The sequence below is a fragment of the Mustela erminea genome, chromosome 4, assembly GCF_009829155.1.
Source record: "Mustela erminea isolate mMusErm1 chromosome 4, mMusErm1.Pri, whole genome shotgun sequence".
Lineage (NCBI taxonomy): Eukaryota > Metazoa > Chordata > Mammalia > Carnivora > Mustelidae > Mustela > Mustela erminea.
In genome coordinates this window covers 29,259,381-29,267,124 of record NC_045617.1, presented here as the reverse complement: position 1 = coordinate 29,267,124, position 7,744 = coordinate 29,259,381, and positions in this window count along the sequence as shown.

Genomic DNA, 7,744 nt, shown 5'->3' with positions numbered 1-7,744 from the left:
CCACTAGCGACATGTAACTATCAAGGGAATGTGGCTAGTGAGACTAAATTTTTTATTTTGTCTAAATAGTCACACGTCGTTAATGGCCACTGATTGGGCTGTGCAGGTCTAGACCTCCCAGCAACCTCCCTGGCCTTACATCTTAGAATCCCTGAAAACAACTTATGACTAAAGAAGCGAGACTGAAGTTGTCTTCCTTCTATTCAAATAGAATTTTTCCAGATTCCACCCCTTGTCTAGTTAAGTGGAAAATCCAGATCATCACAGTCACTGACCTCTTACATTTCCCAATAAATAGTCCATTCTTTTTTTTTTTAAAGGTTTTATTTATTTATTTGACAGACAGAGATCACAAGTAGGCAGAGAGGCAGGCAGAGAGAGAGAAAGGAGAAAGCAGGCTCCCTGCTGAGCAGAGAGCCCAATGTGGGGCTCGATCCCACGACCCTGGGATCATGACCTGAGCCGAAGGCAGGGGCTTTAACCCACTGAGCCACCCAGGCACCCCTAAATAGTCCATTCTAAATATACCTCAGATAAGTCCATATGTCCCATATTTCACAGCAACACCCCCCCAAGTCTAAATCACTATTTCTGCCTGTCTTGTTGCATCTTTGTCTCTTACTCTTCTCTAACAAATGCTGTAGATATCACAGTAATCTTGATGAAATACAGATATAAACATTGTAGTCATTGTTTTTCAGGTAGACATTGAAGATATAAAAATGTTTTTCCCCCTTACCTGAGATGAACACAATAAGGAGTAGGGATTCCCTCTAAGGTCATTGTGTGAGCAAAGTAAAGTATCTGAGAGAGACTCGTATTGGAGTTACATTGTAAAGAGTAGAAAAGGTAGACTCTATTTCAGTTCAGATTTTCAAATTGTCTTAAAGATTTTTTTTTCGTTTGGCAGGAAAAACAGCTTTTATTTGGCAAAAACTTTTTTTTGTGAAAATAACTCAAATGTCAAGAAAATGATGAAAAGGAAATTTCTTGGAAAATTGCAAGAAAAGATAGTACAGATATGAAAATCTGAGTAAGTTTTTAAAATGTCATAAAACCTAAAATTAATGCAAAGGTGGAGATTTTGCTAAATTTTGTCTCTCTCTTTATATACACAAAAATAATTTTTGATTTAAATTTTGGTCAATATTTCATTATTAACTCTTTATTCTCTCTCCTTCAGAACATTTGTGTAACTGTTTCTTTATTTAGTTTTATTCCGGTATGTACATCTCTACTCTTTTAAATGAAATATTTGTAATTTTGTTTGTTGAATTTGAGGGAAAACAAATAATAAACCATTCATTTGGCATACTTCCCTGGCTTGTTTTTAGGTTCAAATGAGGCAAAATGAGTTAATAGCCTTTCTGGAATATAATACAAAAGATGTGAAATCATTTTATGGAGAAGCCTTAGTATTTAAATTCAAATTGTATAATTCTTCAATGGTAAGTATGTTGAAATTTCCTTTAAAGAATACATAATATTCAAATTGTTCTTTTCATGTATTACTTTACTTTTTCTAAGAGTTTAATGAGCTGCTACATCCTCTAAAGGGGAGCATTTGTGAGATATTAAAAATATTAAAAATTATAAAATAAAAATTTCACATTTACTAAATTTGTTATGTTTTTCCAAAGATAAGATACAAAAGATAAGATACAATAAGATACAAAAGATAAGAATACAGATATGCTTAACATTAAATTATCTTGTTCAAAAGGTTTTTTGTTCTTAATTTTCCACAAATCTATTCTTCTAGGTCTTTTTCTTTTTCTTATATTTCTTTTTGTTCTTTTGTTTGTTTGCTTTCCTCTTCATTGATTAAAATTGAGAAATTATCTGTTCATGTACAGATTCTAGAGATGACAAACTCAAAACCTGTGTTTTTATTCAATATTCTACTCTTAGAGCAAATCAGGCAACCAGTAGGCATTTTTGGTGTCAGACTAAGCACCCACTGCACATCTGATTTGAAAACTTTCATTTGCATGAATTTCACTAAAGGCAGTTTTAATGTAAACAACTGGTAAATTGAGTACTGACTATAAGACACTGCCAGTGTTTTTAGAATCTTATTTAACTTCATAATCCAAAACAGGAAGAGACATCTTAAACATTTTAAAAAATTATTTATTTTTTAAATTTCTTTTCAGTGTACCAGAATTCATTGTTTATGTATCACACCCAGTATTCCATGCAATATATGCCTCCATAATACCCACCAACAGGCTCACCCAACCTCCCATCCCCCTCCCCTCCAAAACCCTCAGATTGTTTTTCAGAGTCCATAGTCTCTCATGGTTCACCTCCCCTTCCAATTTCCCCCAACTCCCTTCTCCTCTCCATCTCCCCATGTCCGCTGTGTTATTCCTTATGCTCCACAAATAAGTGAAACCATATGATAATTGACTCTCTCTGCTTGACTTATTTCACTCAGCATAATTTCTTCCAGTCCTGTCCATGTTGACACAAAAGTTTGGTATTCATCCTTTCTGATGGAGGCATAATACTCCATTGTATATACAGAACACATCTTCTTTTTCCATTCATCCGTTGAAGGTCATCTTGGTTCTTTCCACAGTTTGGCAACTGTGGCCATTGCTGCTTATGAACATCAGTGTACAGATGGCCCTTCTTTTCACTACATCTGTATCTTTGGGGTAAATACCCAGTACTGCAATTGCAGGGTCATAGGGAAACTCTATTTTTAATATCTTAAGGAATCTCCACACTGTTTTCCAAAGTGGCTGTACCAACTTGCATTCTTTAAACATTTTAAGAACAACATAGGGTACTCAACTTCCAGAAACACAGTGGCTTTGAATAAACCTTTTTATTTTAATACAGAGTTAAAATTTATAAAATGCCATACCTTCAGAAAGTCTAGACATTTTTTTTTTAATATTTTAAAAGATTGAAGAATTCTAAATAATTTACTATTAGAAAATATTTTGGAAGTTTAGAATTTTAATTTACATGGATGTTAGCTTATTTGTTATTTTAAGGACAAAATCTAGGTACCCTAATGGCATAAAGTTGGTATATGGTAAATACAGTTATCAAAAAGTGTGTGGTTAATTTTTTTGATTTATCAGTTTTAATTGCAAATGCTATGATTAATAAAATTTAAATCATAATACTGAGAAAACTAATAAAAAGCATAATAATAATAAGTGCTAAGAGTGATATGCATTGTGAACTATGGTATATACACTAATAAGACTTCCCTGAGACTTCCAGTCATGTCAGATGTCGCCAGGTCACTGAGGGGATATATATTCAAACACTTGTCACTCAGTTTTAGCAAGCTAATTGGGAAATTCTTTCTGTTGTGTGATTCTCTATTTCTTTCTGCTCCATTATAGAAACTGATCTACTTTTTTAACTTCAGAAGTACCTTAAAAATGTCTATCTGTAAGCTCTGTTCTTCTTTTATTCCAAACCTTTTAGTCAGGGTGGGCTAACAGCTTTTATGAAAAATGAACAATGCTGAAATCACAAAGCTTTATTCAGATAAGGTTTATTTCACACTATGTCATAGGGCAGCAGCCCTGAAGAGTGAGAGTACTCTGCTTTTTTTTTTTTTTTTTAAGATTTATTTGTTTATTTGACAGACAGAGATCACAAGTAGGCAGAGAGACAGGCAGAGAGAGAGGGGGAAGCAGGTTCCCCGCGGAACAGAGAGCCCGATGTGGAGCTTGACTCCAGGACCGTGAGATCATCACCCAAGCTAAAGGCAGAGGCTTAACCCACTGAGCCACCCAGGCGCTCCAGTACTCTGCTTTTTGTCATCACTCAGGGACCTGGTCTCCTTTCTTCTACTGATTCAGGCTTCTTTATGGTCTTCAGAAGCCTTCCTGGGACACTTTGCATTCAGCAGGGAGAAGAGTTAAAGAAAGAGTATTAGAGAATAATAATACAGATTAAAAAAAAAATTATTTACTTGAGAGAGCAAGTGAGCAAGTGAGAGAGCACAAACCGGTGGAGAGGCAGAGGGAGAGAGAGAAGCAGGCTCCTCGCTGAACAGCGAGCCTAACGCAGGGCTCCATCCCAGGGTCTTGGGATCATAACCGGAGCCGAAGGCAGACTTTAACCGACTTAGCCACCCAGGTCCTTGAGAAAAATACAGGATTTTTTAAAGGATTAGACGAACATGTCCCCACCAAGCTGCAGAGAAGTCTGGGGAATATAATCTAATTTTGGGCCCTGGAAACATGAGAAAAGACGTTTAGCAAACAACTAGGATTGCCTCTGTCTGAGTTCCCATTTTTTGACACCAGATGTGTCAGTATGGTTAGTTCAGAAAAAAAGAACACTGAGAGTGAAATGGAATTAGAAGTATATTATTGAATTTAAATCTTACACAATCTTTGGAATAGTTAGAAAGTAATCTCTTGGAAAGAAACACTTAACAGATACGGGAAAAGACACTAATTAAGGACTACAGAGAGCCCTTGGGAAGAAGTCTGTAGAAGGTTGTTGGCCTGATGTTGTAGATCAGCAGAACAGGGAAACATGAATAAACGCTCCACCCAAACAGAGAAAACATGGAACAGACAGGAACCCAGAAGACCCAACTGGAATCCACAAAGTCATAGTGGAACCTGTGAGAATGGACTGGACTTCACTCTCACATTTAACCCTGGTGACACAATCTGCAAGAAAAATGTGTCCATTTCACAAACCCACACACGTGTGTCGGCTAGGACCCAAACTAAAGGAGGTCGTCTTGCCTAGGAGAAGGACCCGTAATCAAGGCATCTGCACTGTGCAAGGAGATTAGCAACAAGATGCCTGGAGCTCTGTGTTGATCACCGGGGGAACTGGCTACAGCTTTCCTTCTCCCTTTCCAATCTCTCACAGATTTCTCTTAGGGCCAAGCTGAATCCAGAAATGGTCAAGGAAGGGAAACCTAGGCAATATATTTCCAACTTAGCTTCAACTTATCATAAAACAATTTACAGTTCCTTGAAAGACACCACTGCACTGTATACCTATATTGTTCTGACTGTGGGCTGGCAAAATTATATTGGTAAAAAATAAAAGAAGTATTACCTGAAGTTCAGTGTATGAATGAATTCTCATACTATGGACTGAGTAGTGTATGTCAAGTATATAACTATATGCTAAGCCCGATGAAAATTGTCTAAGGAACAAAAACAATATATTTCATTTTGCCTTAGAATCAAGGAGGAGAATGATCATTGACATGGATAGAAAACCATAGCAATATCTTATTATTTTATTAACTAAAGGTTGCAGTTATTATCGTTAACACTAATTTAAAATTTCCTGCAATTGCAAAGACTCTAAGACTGTAGGCTCTTCAAACCTTAAGTTCAGCAAACTTTTGCTAAGTTTGCTTGTCAAGCAATTTTTCACCAGTTCTCACAGCTATCTAAACATAGTTCCTTTTTCAGTATCTGACCTAAATGCATTTTCTTTAAACAGAAAAAACCTAAAGAACAAGGCCTCAGGGATATAGTACTACCTGAGTCATTCACTCGGAGCCAAAAAAACACAAATACATTCTTTTCAAGGTAGTGGGGTTTTGTGAGGCACTGTAAATTGTTTTGTGATAGATGAGCCCTAGGAAGAGATATGGATTCTGTTAAAACAATCAAAGAAACAATATTCGAGGAAAGAAATACACCCTAGAGTACACAGAGACATTAAATTATGAAGCTCGTGGGTGTTGACCCTTCTATCTATGGCACAACTGAGACCATACGTAAAACACCATCTATGGGGTTAAAGAATCTGAAAGATGCCAAACTCTTATAACCAGGGAAATAGCAAAAGACAAAATGTGATCAGATGACCAAAATACTACAGAAAGGTAAGATAACAAAAGATTGATTGAAGATATAAAAGAACATACCAAAAATCTCACAATTCTGGGGAAAATATACAATTCTATGTAGTGGCTCTAAAATGATCCATTTTGCCACAAATCTGCTGTTGCTAAGAGAGAAAAACATTTGTCATTCGCCCCAGGTTTCTCTTTCTGGATTTGTAGGTTACAACATTCATTACATCTAATGGAAACAGAAGGAGCAAAAATGTTTTTCTGTACATTTTTTCCTATGTTTTTTCTTTGAAGTAATCACCTACTTTTGCTGTGAAATTTGATTATTTTTTTATGAATTTCTTCCCTAAGTACAGTTATATAATACAGTATTTGAGTCAAAATGAGAGAAAGGAGAAAAAGAGGATTCTCTAGAGGCAATAATTTTGTGGGTATAAGAGAGTAAAATATAGTGTAATATAACTTTTACAATTGTGTAACTTAGTACATATAGTTGTTTATGACATACAAATAGATGAGTGTATGAATTTCAAAATATAAATTATATATTTATATAAGCATATAAATATACTGTGTACATGCATATATAATATAAATAATATATATAGTCATTCTTCTTCAACTATGTCTCTTGACCTCTCTTTCCCTATATTCATCTGGCTCAGTTTGGGGTTATAGAACAACAAAAATGAAATAAACAGAATACTTGTGACTACGTTTCTCCGTGGATTGATGGTGTGAAGGTAAAGGAAAGTCAACTGATCCACTGCCGAATGGTTTTTCAGGAGTCATTTTGCTCTGATTTGGTTTCCACATGAATGGAACTGAAGAGAAATGAATTCTGTATATTGAAAAAGAGATTGATAAACATACTTGAGTAAGAAAGACATTTCCTCTTTACTTTCTAACTGTGCTAATCAATGTTATGTAACAGGAAGTAAAGAAACAGCTTCTCAGAAAAGTACCCATAGTATGATATATTGTCATAGTCCAGTAATAGACAGCATAGATTGGCTTAGTATTCCAGAAATAAATCTTAATTCATATAAAATTTTAACATGGTAATAAGAGAATAATTATTGAACAAGTAAGTCAGTAATTTCAGAACGAAATAGATATCCAGGTAATTGGGCCAAAACATACACATAAAAACAAGTGCAGACAAAATACAGGATAGGGGAGATTTAAGCTTAGAATATATACTATATATGAATTTAGAAATGTTTTGTTTAAAAGCAAAATCAATCTCAAAATAAGGTATTGACAAATTTTTCTCTATAAAACCATAAAGTTTCTGCAAAACAAAAACCATAGAACCACAACAAACTTAAAATAAAAAGGCTAAACTAATTTAGATGAAAAACATTTGCTACAACTATGAAAACAGATCAATATGCTTAAGTAAATGTAATATCAATCAATAGAAATACTCATATAGGCTCAAATGAAAAAATGATAAAAAGCAAAAAAACACTTAGATTTAAAAAAACACAAGGCCTTCCAAATATTTTTCAATGTTTAATTACAGTGTAAACAAATAAAGAGATAAATACATAACAACCAAAAATCCCTTTAATGTCTATAACAATTTTTGAAAACATTTTAATATTGCAATATTCAATTTAGTTAAGATTGTTTTAAAAAAAGAGTCTTTAGCAATTTTGGTAGTCATGATATTGGTAAGGTCCTCTCAGAAATTTCAGATCTATTAAAATTAATTAATTTATTCTGTTTAGTTGGACATATGTTTTCATACTATTGAACTTAGTAGGTTTATTCCTGAGAATTCCTGTAATCAGTTGTTGAAGCTAATTAGAATTGTTAAAAAGGGTAGGATAGAATGGTATAATTTATATAATGAAGGATAGAAATTATATAATCCTTTCAGTGGATGCAGAAAAAACATTTGACCAAAGTCAACAATCTTTTATG